At 37.1% G+C, this 13,808-nt stretch overlaps 1 protein-coding gene across 3 annotated transcripts in view; it reads right to left on the reverse strand.

Annotated features, from left to right (window-relative positions):
- The window catches only part of NR2C2 (nuclear receptor subfamily 2 group C member 2), a 116,249-nt gene that overhangs the window by 100,815 nt on the left and 1,626 nt on the right, over nt 1–13,808 (reverse strand). The gene's annotated exons all lie outside the window — the stretch shown is intronic.

Consider the following 13,808-nt stretch of genomic DNA (forward strand, 5'->3'; position numbering starts at 1 on the left):
CCTAAATCCCTTCTTCCACAGAGGTTCCTGGTCCTATCAGGCTGAAAAAGTTTTCAAATAAGGTCAGGTAATGCACTGTGTACATGTGTGGACAGAGAACCAGCACAGATAAGCTCAGAGGTTTAAGTTACAAGGTTTGGTGATAAAACTTTTCAGCCAGAACAGCTTCCAAAGACCATTAGCTAAGATGGAGATGGGTGGAATAGGTGCTGTGCTCTGCAATACTGGAGAGAATATCTTACTACACTCATGAAACCATAAATACATCTATATAGACAAAGATAATACTGTTATGAAGTATATTTACATATTAAAACATTTGGATTTGATACCTACCTCCCCCCTATGGGTAAATCTTGTCATTAGAAAAGATTAGGTATCTATTCATCAGGTAACCTACAATTATATGGATATTTCAGGAGAAGTAAACTGGAAGACTAGTAAAAGAGACTATAATAATCTCTGTACAAAAGTATTTGGTCACCTTCACTGGCCTGTGAGCAAACAAGTGTTCTAGCATTACTCTTTTCAAGTGATACCAAGATACCTATCTGGATAAAATCTGTCGTAGCAATGGGATTGTAAAAGGTGAGCAAAAGGAAGACAAAAATATTTAAGCAAGGACTCAGTTTTTAAAATTTTTATTCATTTTGAACTTAAATACAAAAAGCCACCCCCCCAATCCCCGTATTGTCACGTACATAGCGTAACATGAAAACAGGATTCAATATAAAACCATGAATTTCCATTTCATTTAAAAAAAACCTATGTAATAAATATCACACATTGTTTTCAAAGCTACCCTGCTTTTCTGTGCTTCCTTCTAAGTTTTCTTTTGTTCTCTGTTGTGCACTTATTTTTTTTCTCCATCCCGAACCCTAGAGAAAGCTAAAACACACACACACACACACACACACACACACACACACACACACACACACACACACCACCCATCCGTATTATACATACTTCTATTTATCAGTTCTTTCTCTGGAAGTAGATAGTGTCTTCTCTTCCTTCATAAGTCCTTTGTAGCTGGTTTCAGTATTTATGATACTCAAGATTAATTAGTCATTCAAAATTGTGCTCAGGACAAAATTTCTGTTACTATGTACAATGTTTACTTGATACTATTCATTTCACTTTTCATTATTTCATGCAAGCCTTTCCATGTTTTTCTAAACTTAATCAGCTCGTCATTTCTTATAGCACAGTTGTATTCCATCACAGTCATTTAACACAACTTGTTTAGCCAGTCCCAATTGAAGGGCATATCTCATTTAAGCCAATCTAACAGGTATAAGGTGATATCTCAAAGCTGTTTTAATTTGCATTTCTCTAATCAATAATGATTTAGAGCATTTTTTCATGTGACTATGTATAGTTTTGATTTAACCATTTATCAATTGGGAAATGACTCCTTACAAATTTCTTGCAAAGTTCTTTACATATTTGAGAAATTCAACCTTAATCTGAGAGACTATGCAAATTTTTTTTTCTGAATTTCTGCTTTCCTTCTAATCTTGGCTACACTGCTTTTATTTATACATAAACTTTTAAATTTAGTGTAATCAAAATTATCCATTTTACACTTGACAATGCTTTCTATCTCTTGTTTACACATAAATTGTTCTCCTATCCATCAATCTGATAGTAATATGTTTCATGTTCTTCTAATTTTCTTATACCTAATATCTCCCTTCATATCCAGGTCATGTATCCATTTTGACCTTGTCTTGGTAAATGGTTTAAGATATTGGTGTATGCCCACTGTCTGCTAGACTACTTTCTAGCTTTCCCAACAATTTTCACAGAATAATGAATTCTTATCCCCAAAACTTAAATCTTCATATTTGCCAAACACAAGGTTACTACAATCATTTACTACTGTGTATTTCTACTCTGTTCCCCTGATCTACCTTTCTGTTTTTTAGCCAGTACTAGATAGTTTTGATAATAAGAGTTCATTTTTAAAGTGAATACAGCTGAGAGCTTTCATTACCAGCTATCATAACTTTTCATTGTGACATTGCAACTGTTAGGGATGAAGGAATCTCTGAGAACATACAGTCCACCCCTTTCCCATTTTATAGTTGAGGAGCCTTGTGCCCAACAAGGTGAAGTGACTTGTCCGTGGTCATAACAATGCACTAGTGGGAGCCAGGAGGCTGGAACCCAATCTTCCCCAGGCCTAGGTAGGTCTGCTTCCTTACTTCCACCTTACCGGGTTAAATCTACATTAAGCTATGTCATTATCACCCAGGTAGTATCAAAAGATCAAACACCACAAATAAATTGATTGTGCATTCCATAGTTATTAAAGCCTACTATGCTCAAGGCAATATGCTAAATGCTGTTATAAGACATGGCCTCTACCCCCGATGGAGCTTTGAATTCTGAAAGGAACTATAGCATATCTTCTTTTTTCCCTCCCTCACTTAATAGCATTTTATTTTTTTCCCAATTACATGTAAAGACAGTTCTCAACATTCATTTTTTATATGATTTTGAGTTCCAAATTTTCCTCTCTCCCTCCTTCCCCACCCCCCACCCCAAGACAGAAATCTGATATAGGTTATACATGACTGATTGTGTTAAAACATATTTCTCTATTCATCATGTTGTGAAAGAATCAGAACAAAAGGGAAAAACCACAAGGAAGAAAAAACAAAAAAGTGAAAATAGTATGTACAACATATCTTCTTATAACATTTTTTAGCTGATCAGCTGGTACTAGAGTGATTTAACCAAGTTTTATTGGGCCCATGTACTGTGTGTAGCACATGGTAGTATGACTGGTAAAAAATAGTAACATAGCTTGCAGAATGAGAAATAAATCACTAGTGTTAGGCATTTTATGATGATGAGTTTCACAAAAAAAAATTATTTCAACCCTATAGGGAAGATCTGCAATACTCCCTTTTCATAGCGAAGAAATTGAGAATCATCATCATCATCATCATCATAATGATATCAGCAAGTACTTATATAGACAGCTTTGAGGCTTTTAAAACATTTTACATGACATTTGACCTTCATAACAACCTGAGAGCAGTGTTATTATCCCCACTTTACAGATGAGAAAACGGAGGCTTAAAGCGGTTAAATGACTTATCCAGAACTACACAGTTAGGAAGCATCTGGGATAGGATTCAAGCTCAGATTTTAATGACAAGTGCAATGTTTTTCCACTATGCTACATAGTTACTTCCAGTACCTTACAATCAAGTAAACATAGCTTACAGTGTCACAGGAAGAAAAGAAAGATTAAGTTTACAACCATCAGAACACCACAATAAATTTTTCGTCTTTGAGACGGTCACAGAATCAGTGGTCCAGTCTGGGTGCCAACTCCAGCATTTTGCTTATTCAGTTTAACTACAGTATTTCAGAAGCACTGTATTTGGGATCCACAGAGTCTCTAATAACAATAAACAAGTCCTGAGACAAGGAAACTCCTGTCTTAACTGATGGCCACAAATGAACAAGTCCTTACAACTGTAGCGAACCGATTAAAATCATCCAATATATGTAAGCCTCTTTGTTACTCATATTTAGGATGGAAAGGTTTATATTTAAGTAACATTCAATTATGTATCTTCTTGCTTTTTTCTACTCTATACAAAGTATATTAGTACTAAGAAACTGGTTTACTTTTTTAAAGAGAAATCTGAGATCAGCATCTTATATAAACTATAAAAAATGAGGAAAACATCCTTTTAGTTTAAACGTAACACTTTATTAAAAGCATTTGCAAAATTCTGGGCTACTCAAAGGACAGTGGAGAGATGAATGGCGGGTTTGTATAGGTTGCAACATATAATGAAATGCTGAGTGGAAAATGTAGAATAAAAGGTATCATGTGAGAAACGTACAAATGGAAAATGAGGAAATGAATGAGTGATATTGCCTGTGTGCTCTACCGGTATTCATTAAGAGATTCAGGGGAAGACCCCCATTATATTGGGTAGAACTCCTGGGAAAGACTTAGTAGAGCACATAGATATGGACAAGGGCTTTGCAAGATGAAAAAGCATGGATGGGTGGTGACCTAACAACTAGGAATAAGCGTCCACATTAATGAGAAAGTAAATAATAGTAGTAGCTGACAGGCATATGCACTTTAACATTTGCAAAATTCCTTCTTTACCTCATCTCATTTGAGCCTCACAACACTCTGGTGAAGTAGGAATTCTAATTATTATTAGTATCCCTGCCTCTTTTACAGATGAGGAAACCAAAGTGAATTTTGAGGTCCAATAACTTTCCTTCTCTTTGCTCACGTTCTAATCCAACTGCACTAACCTGCTCATTATTTCTCATACACAGCACTCCTCATCTCGTTAAGCAAGCCTTCGTGACTGAAACGTCCTCCCTCTTCATCTCAGCCTCTTAGAATCCTTAGTGTCTTTCAAGGTTCAGCTCAAATGCCACCTTACACATGAACCATTTCCTGATTTCTCTCAAATTATCTTATATTTTATGGATACTTATTCTGCACCTGGAACCACCTTCAGTGAGTCACTGATTAAGTGCCTGCTATGTGCCAGGCATTGTGCTAAGCCCTGGGGATACAAAGAAAGCATAAAAGTAAGATAAAAGATAACATGCAAGCAACTCTGTACAATTAAGTTATCTATAAAAGATAAATTGGAGATGATAAATAGATGGAAGCACAAGAATTAAGGGGAAATCAACAAAGGCTTCCTATAGAGGGTAGGATCTTAGCTGAGACTTGAAGGAAGCCTAGGAAGCCAGGAGGCAGAGATAAGGAGAGACTTCAGGCCTAGGGGAAGTCAATGAAAATGCTTGGAGTCAAGAGATGGGGTATCTTGTTCGAGGAAATGAAAGAGGCCAGTGTCACTGAATCAAAGACACATAAGTAGGAGTGTAAGGTGTTAAGAAAACTGGAAAGGATGGGGGCAGGTTATAAAGGGCTTTGAATGCCCAACAGGATTCTATATTTGATCTCGGGGCTAATAGAGAGCCAATGGAGTTTACTGAATAGGGAAGTTACAAAGTCAGATCTGTGCTTTAGGAAGATCACCTGAGCGGAGGCTGGACTAGAAGAGGGAAGAGGTTTGTGGCAGGCAGACCAAGCAGCAGACTATTATTACAACAGTCCTGGAGTGATGTGATGAGGGCCTGAACCAGGGTGGAGAAAGTGCCAGAGAAGAAGAGTGCATATATGAGAAATACTATGAAGGTAAAATCAATAGGCCTTGGCAACAGTTTAGATACTGGGGAGAATGAGGAGTTTAGGATAACACCTAAGTTTTGAGCCTGGGTGCTTGAAGAAAGGTAGTACCCTCAAAAGTAACAGGGATGTGGGGTGGCTAGGTGGCGAAGTAGATAGATCACTGGTCCTGGAGTCAGGAGGACCTGAGTTCAAATCAGTCCTCAGACACTTGACACTTACTAGCTGTGTGACTATGGGCAAGTTACTTAACCCTAATTGCCTCACCCCCCCCAAAAAAAATTAATAGGTAAGTTAGGAAAAAGGGAAAATTACTGGGGAAAGAGAATAAATTCTGTTTTGGATACGTTGATTTTAAATGTCTATGGGACATCCTGGAGACATCTAATAGACACCTGAATATATGATTCTGGAAGTCAACAGATATTAGGGCCAGATACACAGATTTAAGAATCAACGAATCCATGAACACTGATGAGATCACCAAGTGAAAATAGTACAAAGGGAAAACAAAGTCAGCCCAGGAGAAAATCTCTGTGGTTAGCATTGAGCCTGATACACAACAGGCACTTAAATGCTTATTGATTGCCTAGGGTCACATGGTACATGTCAGAAGGAGGATTTGAACTCAGGTCTCTTCTGATTCCAAATCCAGCACTCTGTACCATCAAGCCATGCAGCCTCTCAAACAAAAATTATAGCTAATACTTATACCACTTTAAGATTTACTGAGCCCTTATACAGTATCTCCTTTAGTCAAAGATCCACTGAAGAGTTTGGTGAAAAGGGAAGGTGCAGAAGCCAGAAATGCTCAATGACCATTTTGCTCAGTATTTTTTGAGAGAACTTCTTGACATGAATAAGATATTGTGCTATTTCAAATATTGTGATTGTTAGTGCCCTTATATGATTCCTCTTTATTAACATTAAATACAGAGTAATGTAATTATTAATAGCCAGAGAGAGGAAACAAGGAACCTTGACAAATTTTGTAATTGAAATCTTTTAAGATATTCCTTTTCTGTTACATTCCAAGGATAAAAAAGTTAAAAACTGGATGAGATCTTTGAAATTTATCTTGTCTAACACCTTTATTATTCTATAAATGAGGAAACTGAAACCTAGATAACTAACTTAACCACCTCTAAATCCAATTACTTTAATCATAATTGTATAATTTGAAAGCCTGGTCTATGTAACCAGGAGTGGTTATTCCTATTTGTGTTGTGGTGGGTACTACATTGCTATCAGTCCATATGTTTTATAGACAATTGATAAAATAGTCTATGAACTAAAATACTGAGGGAAGAGATACTGAACATATTTAAAATGTACAGACAGCTTTAGAAGGACAGGGTGCGGCCCGATACCAAAGCTGTGGTGGGATTCCCTATGAATCTTCCTCTAACCTCACCCTCTGAATAACACCTAAGTCCTATTTCAGATTCTGGTTCTCAACTCTAGCTTTGAGATTTGCCTTCCAAACCTTGCTTTTAACTTTGGTTTAGCCAAAATTAAAAAGGTATTACAAGGTCTACCATGGCACTAATAACCAAGAATTCCTTCTTCCATACTTAATTTTTTTTAAATCACAGCCCTTAACCTGGGAAGACTTATGCTGAATTCATGAAAAGTGAAACAAGCAGAACCAGAACATTATACACAATAACAATACTGTAAGGATGATCAACTGAGCTACTCTGATCAAGACAATGATCCAAGACAATTCCAAAGGACCCGTGATGAACAATGCTATCCACCTCCAGAGAGAGAACTGGTAAATTCTGAATTTGAATTGAAGCATGGTTTTTTCAAATTTTATTTTTATTGCTTTGTTTGTTTTTTTCTTTTGCAACTGTGGCTAATACGCAAATGTTTTGCATGACTTCACATGTATAACTGATATCAAATTGCTTGCCTTCTCAAGGAGGAGGGAGGGGTGGGAGAGAGGGAGAGAATTTGGAACTCAAAATTTTAAAAAATGTTAAATTTTTTTACATGTAATTGGGAAATATTTAACAAAATAAACATATATTAAAAAAGAGAAAGGGAAACAACCCTTGTGAGGTCTAAGGCCTGAAAAAATAAAGTGTCAAAAACCCAAAGGATTTTACAGTCACCAGGGACCTCAGAGTTCAGGAGTTCTTAACTTGAGGATTGGAAAAGTTTTTCTTTTTTAAGTATTTAAAAATTTTTTTTGGAAACATTATATTTCAATATAATTGGTTTCCTTTGTAATCCTGCGTATTTTATTTTATGCACTTAAAAATAATATTATGAGAAGGGATGAGAAGACTGCCAAACCAGTCCATGACAAATAAAAAGGTTAAGAACCAATGATCTAATTCAACCTCCTTTATTTTACAGATGAAGCAACAGGTGAAAGCCGTAAAAGTGACTTGCCCAGGAACACACTGTGAGTTATTAGCAGAGGTGAGACTGGAGCCCAGCTCTCCTGATTCTACACAAGGCTGCTGTTTTTTTGCACTGCAAACACTTGAGTCACAAATATTTCGAAATATAATCAATGCCCAAACATATATGCTTTCTGGCAAACCTTTGTTTGCCAATCAGTTTTTAGAGATGAAAAACTTCATAAACACCAAAGCCATTGGTGAATACAGTTGCTCTAATAACGAAATAAATTGCTTTACATTATAAAACAAGTTCAGGTAGCCAAATAACCAACTTTGAGCAATTCACAATTGGACTGTAGGGAAATTAACAAAACATCACAACGGTTTCACTTTTATTTATAATTTATAAAAACCATGATTTGTACTGTACCAATTCAATAAAAATGTTATCTTTATTAGACTTTAAATGACCTCTATTTTCTAACATTTTTAAAGCTTCATATAGCAATGTGATTTTTGTACAAAGATAATCAAACTGACATGATTTTTGCAAGTTAGACAAATCTAGTTAAAGTAACAAGAAATCAAACCTGCTTTAGATCATAATCCATAAGGATAAAATCTGCATTTGCATTTTTTTCAAGCAATGTGCTCTGAAGTGCTTGAAACGATGACAACTTTTAATGATTTGGGAAACAGTCACAACTATTCCTACAACAAGGATTGAGTGAATTGGTGGGGGGTGGAGATGACGACACATTCATGCACCCTATCTCCAGCTACTCTGTTATAGGACTTTGTAGCTCAGTCATACAAAAAGCCATTAACAGTCATAGGCGACAGTCTTTCTCTTATGGCTTAAAGGTTTTGTTTCTCCTGTGCTCTGACCTCAGACGGTGGAGAATCAAACCCAGCCATTTTAAGAAAAGTGCACTAACCTGGTATTTTGTTTCTATAACTTAAGCAACATAATACTTGCTTTTAAGTCATAATCTGTCTCCTAATATTAAATTTGTACATTTGTTCTTGTTATCTTGCTTTGAAATGAAGAAAGAATAATTATAAATATGTTGGCCAAAGAGGTTTATAGAGATTATCTTGACTAACTTCTGCCTCCAGGTCACACTCCAAATCTAGCTGACTTCCACAACAGATACTTTATAATAAGTTTCAATATGTGAACTTTAAAATACACAAGAAAAAAAAGTAATTTTGCTCTAATCCATTATAAATTATGAACCACAGCTATCCTTCAAGAATTTCTCCTCTCCCTCCCTTCCCCCCACTACACATATGCTCATAGTAATAACAGACTTAGAGCTGGAAGAGACCTTAGCTAGGCCATATAGTTTAACTCATGTTATAGAAAGGGAAACTGAAGTTCAGAGGGTTTACTTAGCCATGGTCAGAGGTAACAGTCAGGACTGCAATGCAGGTTGTCTGATCTCTAATTCTATACTCTCCATTGTTCTACTCTGCTTCTTCCATAGGGGCTTACTTAAAATGGACAGTTATGCTGTCAGGCTTTAAAACAATTCTAGTTGTTCTACGCTTTGCTCCAGACTGGTAGGGAGAACACAGTAAATCTGGAGAAAGCAAGATAGGGAGCATAACATATCTACACTAGCATCTTTTCATCTACAGTTAAATCTGACCAGACCCAAAATTTAGTAGGTCAGATTTCCTGACTGGCAGTGGCAGCAGAACTATGAAGAACTGATCCAGAAGCATTTATATCAGTGCTTTAAAGGTTATACCTTGATACCTACCCCCATTCTCTCTTGCTTTACTCCAATCTCTGATGACCAGGTGACCCTTCTTGCCAAGGCCAACTGCTGTACACGTATTTTTGGTCCCATCTCATCCCCTCCTCTTCTCCTTCAGACTGACCTCACAATTATCCCCATTCTCATGCTTATCTTTAATCTCTTCCTCTCTATTGATATCTGCCTTACTGCTTACAAACAAACAGGTCTTTCCCGTTCTTAAAAAATCTTCACTAGGTCATACCACCCTCTCAAACTATGATCCTTTCTATCTCCTCTTTTTTAACACAGCTAAATTCCTATAAGGAAAAAAAAAAGGAGCTGCCTCCATGCATTGCCTACTTCTCTTCCTACTTAGTTCCCAATCCCTTGCAGGGGTGGAGAACCTGTGGCCTCAAAGCCAGATATGGCCCTCTAGGCTGCAGGTACCCCATCCCTGTAGAGTCTAGCTTCTGATCTCCTACCTCAGCTACAAATGTTCTCTCCATAATTATCAGCGACTTAATTGCCACATCCCATGGCCTTTTCTCAATGATTATTCTTGATTTCTTTGTAGTATTTGACAAGTACACCATTGTTTTTCTGACTGCCTTCAAGACTAAGCTAAAATCCCATCTTTTACCCAATTTCACTTGTTGTGTCTTCTCTGTTATTTCCAGTTTATCCTTTATATAGCTTATTTGTAGTTGTTTGCTTGTAGTTGCTCCCATTTGACTGAGAGAAGGGACTGTCTTTTACCTTTCTTTGTATCCCCAGGGCTTAGCACCAGTGCCTTGCACACAGCAGGCATTTAATAAACGTCTACTGATTGACTGGTTGATTACCCTCTCCTAGTTTTTGTGACATTGTTTTCCTGGTTATCCATTCCTTTTCAGTCTCCTTTTTGGATTAATCATGGGTATCATGACCCCTAATTGTGGGATACCCAATGTGTATCTTTAGTACCCCTTCTTTCTCTATACTATCTCACTTGATGATTTTATCAGTTCTATGAGTTTAACTATCATGGTTCCATTCTCTCTATTGGACTCCACTGATACATATCTAACTGCCTACTGAATATTTCAAATAGGATGTGTCCCATAGACATCTCACTTCCTAAGTCCTGCCCCCTTCAAATTTCCCTATTTCTGATTAGGACACCACAGTCCACACTTGCAAACCACCTATCACCCCAATTTCTCACTCTCCTTCATCTCTCCTATGCAACTTGTCAATCTGATAAATCTACTTCCCTCCACATCTTTTACAATCACCCCCTTCTCTCTACTGAGCCTCCCATTACCTCTTGCCTAGACTACTCTAATAGCCTTCTAACTGCATTTCCTGCTTTGAGGCTCTCTCAAATCCAATCCATCTTCCACGGTAGATAAAGTGATTTTCCTAAAGTGCAAACTCCAACAGCTCTTCACTATCTGGCCCCAGTCTACTCTTCCCAGTTAAACTGTCCTCACTATTCTTCACCTGCAACACTCCATCTCCCATTTCCACGTTATTTGTACTGGCTGTCTCTATACTTGGAACATACTCCTCACTTCTCTTAGAATTGTTTTCTTACTCAGCTCAAGCACTACCTATAGAAAGACTAACCCCTTGGCTACATCTCCAGCCTTACTGCCCATCGCCACATATACTTATATAATTTATATCCTTTATATCCATACTTGATTATTTAATGAAATCACTTGAATGGATGAATAAGGGGCCTAACAAAGGGACTGTGTTTTCCCTTCATTAGAAGCACTTTTATGCTTGGTAATTTCAGTGATCATTTTCATGCTTGCCAGAATTCTAGGATCAGAGATTCAAACTCTAATCTCTAAGGGAGACAGCATCGTGTAATGGAATAGAGCACTAGACCGAACGAAACTTCAGCTTCTTCATCTGTAAAACGGAGATAATACCTGTAGTATCCAACCTCACAATATTGATAGTCTCAAATATGAGGATACATATAGTATTTTGCAAATTTTGAATGTCAGCTATTTTACTGTCATTTAATTAACTTATTTTATTCATTTTAATGTATAAATGTCAGCTTTTTATGTAGTTCTTTATTATTCTTTTTCTCATAGTGAAAACAATATACATTTATAACTAGGTCTCCTTACTTAAGATTACATCTCTGTACTGAATCTAAAATGGAAAGATTTGCCTTTTTATTTATCTAACATTGACTTAATTTATTATAACCACTTATTCCTAATGTCTTTCAGAAATACTTCAATAAATACACTTATATACGTTATATAAATACTTCAGTATAACTGCCTACCCCATAGAACTATAGAATATTAAAGCTGGTAAAAGCCATCTAGTTCAGTACATTCATAGACACAAATGAAGCATCTGGGGTCCAAACTGGTGAAACAATTTGTTTATTTAATAATAATTATTGATACAATTAATAGTAATTATTTAAATAATTTGCTTAATAAGCTCTGCTACAGTTGGTAGCAAAGCCAGGCCTAGAAGCCCTCATTCTCCATTTGGTTCACTCTCCAGCCAACTTTTTTTTTTTTAACGCTATGACACCAATGGATAGTATAGCACCCAGAATTACTTCCATCATACTCATAAAGCTGCTCTCTATATAGCAAGAAATAAAGTGCAGATAAAAAAAATTGCTCAGTGGTTTGTCTCCTTTTTAGACTAGGCCTGTAATTTCACTAGAAAAGTGAAGAAACTCTTTTACAATGCCGTTGGGTATCTAGTCTATAACTTGAGAGTCTTAGAGAGTTGCTGAAGGGACACTTAGAACACTGTTTCAGAGAAGCAACTTAAACCCAGGTCTTCCTTGTGGCAGCCAACTTTTATCTACTATGCCATACTCAATCTTATGGTGAAGATCAAATGAGAATACAATATGTAAAGGGCTCTGCAAAGCTTAAAGCACTAGGTTAGCTATTGTTATTATCATCAAAAATCAAGTACAAGTAAAATTGGACATTCAGCCTACTCTGCCCCTTCCCTATGATGTCAGAGTTATATCAAAGAAACTCTTATTACATCCATGTGGATACTCTCTGAACCCCCTTTACGATTCAGCAGAATGTCCTAGACAGCGATGTGGTCACAGAAATCATGTGACTAATCTGGTAAAGAGACCCTCTGAATTTAGCTAGGCTGGACCTGGTTTGATGTACAGTCTGTCACTGGGTCTGTACTGAATTATCAACAATGCTTCTTGCAATACTAGCTCTTATTTCTGTATCACTTTAAGGTTTACAAAATATTTTTTTCTACAAGAATGACCTCTAAAAACAGCAACCACCACCTTGTGAGGTAGGGGTTCCCCAGTTGCTGGATAGACGAGCAAAGTGTTAGAAGGCCAGATTTAAACTTAGGAATACCAACTCCAAATCAGATGCTCTTTATATTATATAAAACTTCTGATAGTCAACTCTTCTCTTTTATTGGCTGCTAACGGAGGATAGCTGGTCCAAACATTCTAGGATTTTGAACTACACAATCACAGATTTAAAGCTGGAAGGAAGCAAAGAAGAGGTCATCTATACAATCCCCTTCTTTTAGAGATGGGGAAACCAAAGCCCAGAAAGGTTAAGGGACCCATCCAGTGTCACATAGGTAGGTTGTATGATGGTAGAGAGCTGGGGCTTGAAATTAGTTCCTCTGACTCTAAATCTAGCACTCTTTCCACTGTGCCATGCTATTAGCCAGGCTGACTCCTGGAAAAAGACCAGAACAAGACAGGTCTTCAGAGAGTGAACCACCAGAACGTGGGACTCCAAGGTTGGATGCATCACAGCTCACTTCTAATGTCACTGTCTTTGGAGTGACCAAGAACCACTCAAATACTGAGAACAGGCTCTTTGGGAGGAGAGGAGGGTCCTGTAATACATGATCAAAATCAAAGGAAGGTTAGGTAAATCACATTTTGGTCTCTAACACTAATCCACAAAATGTTTCTGTCATAAGAAAATATAATAACATAACTGGCCAATAGTTGAATTGTTGTCTTAACAGATAGGTGGCTATTTTATGAAATGTTTGCACACTTTAATTGGTTTCACAATAATTTTTTTAAAAATAAACTTTTCCCAGCAGCTAGATGGCGCAGGGGATAGAGCACTGGCCCAGGATTCAGGAAGACCTGAGTTCAAATTCGGTTTCAGACACTTGACGCTAGCTGTGTGACCCTGGGCAAGTCACTTCATGCTATTGCCTCGACAAAAAATGAACTTTTGTTATGAGTTCCTTAAACCAGATTCAGATGCTTACTTCCTTAGCCAACGGTACCTAAAGTGTTGTCAGAAAATAAATCCAGCATTGCCCCTACTTGAATGCTTTATAGGAGACAGATGTCCATAGGAACATCGGAATTCGCACTGGAAAGGACCTTATGGGCCATCTAGCCCAACCCCATCATCTTCCAGACGAGGGAAATGAAGTACTTAAATATGAAGTGACTTGTCCAATGGATCACAAAAGTCAAGAAGCAGGGCTGGGATTTAGAACAAAATCCCT

This window comes from Phascolarctos cinereus, unplaced genomic scaffold (genome assembly GCF_003287225.1).
Source record: "Phascolarctos cinereus isolate Bilbo 61053 unplaced genomic scaffold, phaCin_HiC Scaffold_4;HRSCAF=312, whole genome shotgun sequence".
Taxonomy (NCBI): Eukaryota; Metazoa; Chordata; class Mammalia; order Diprotodontia; family Phascolarctidae; genus Phascolarctos; species Phascolarctos cinereus.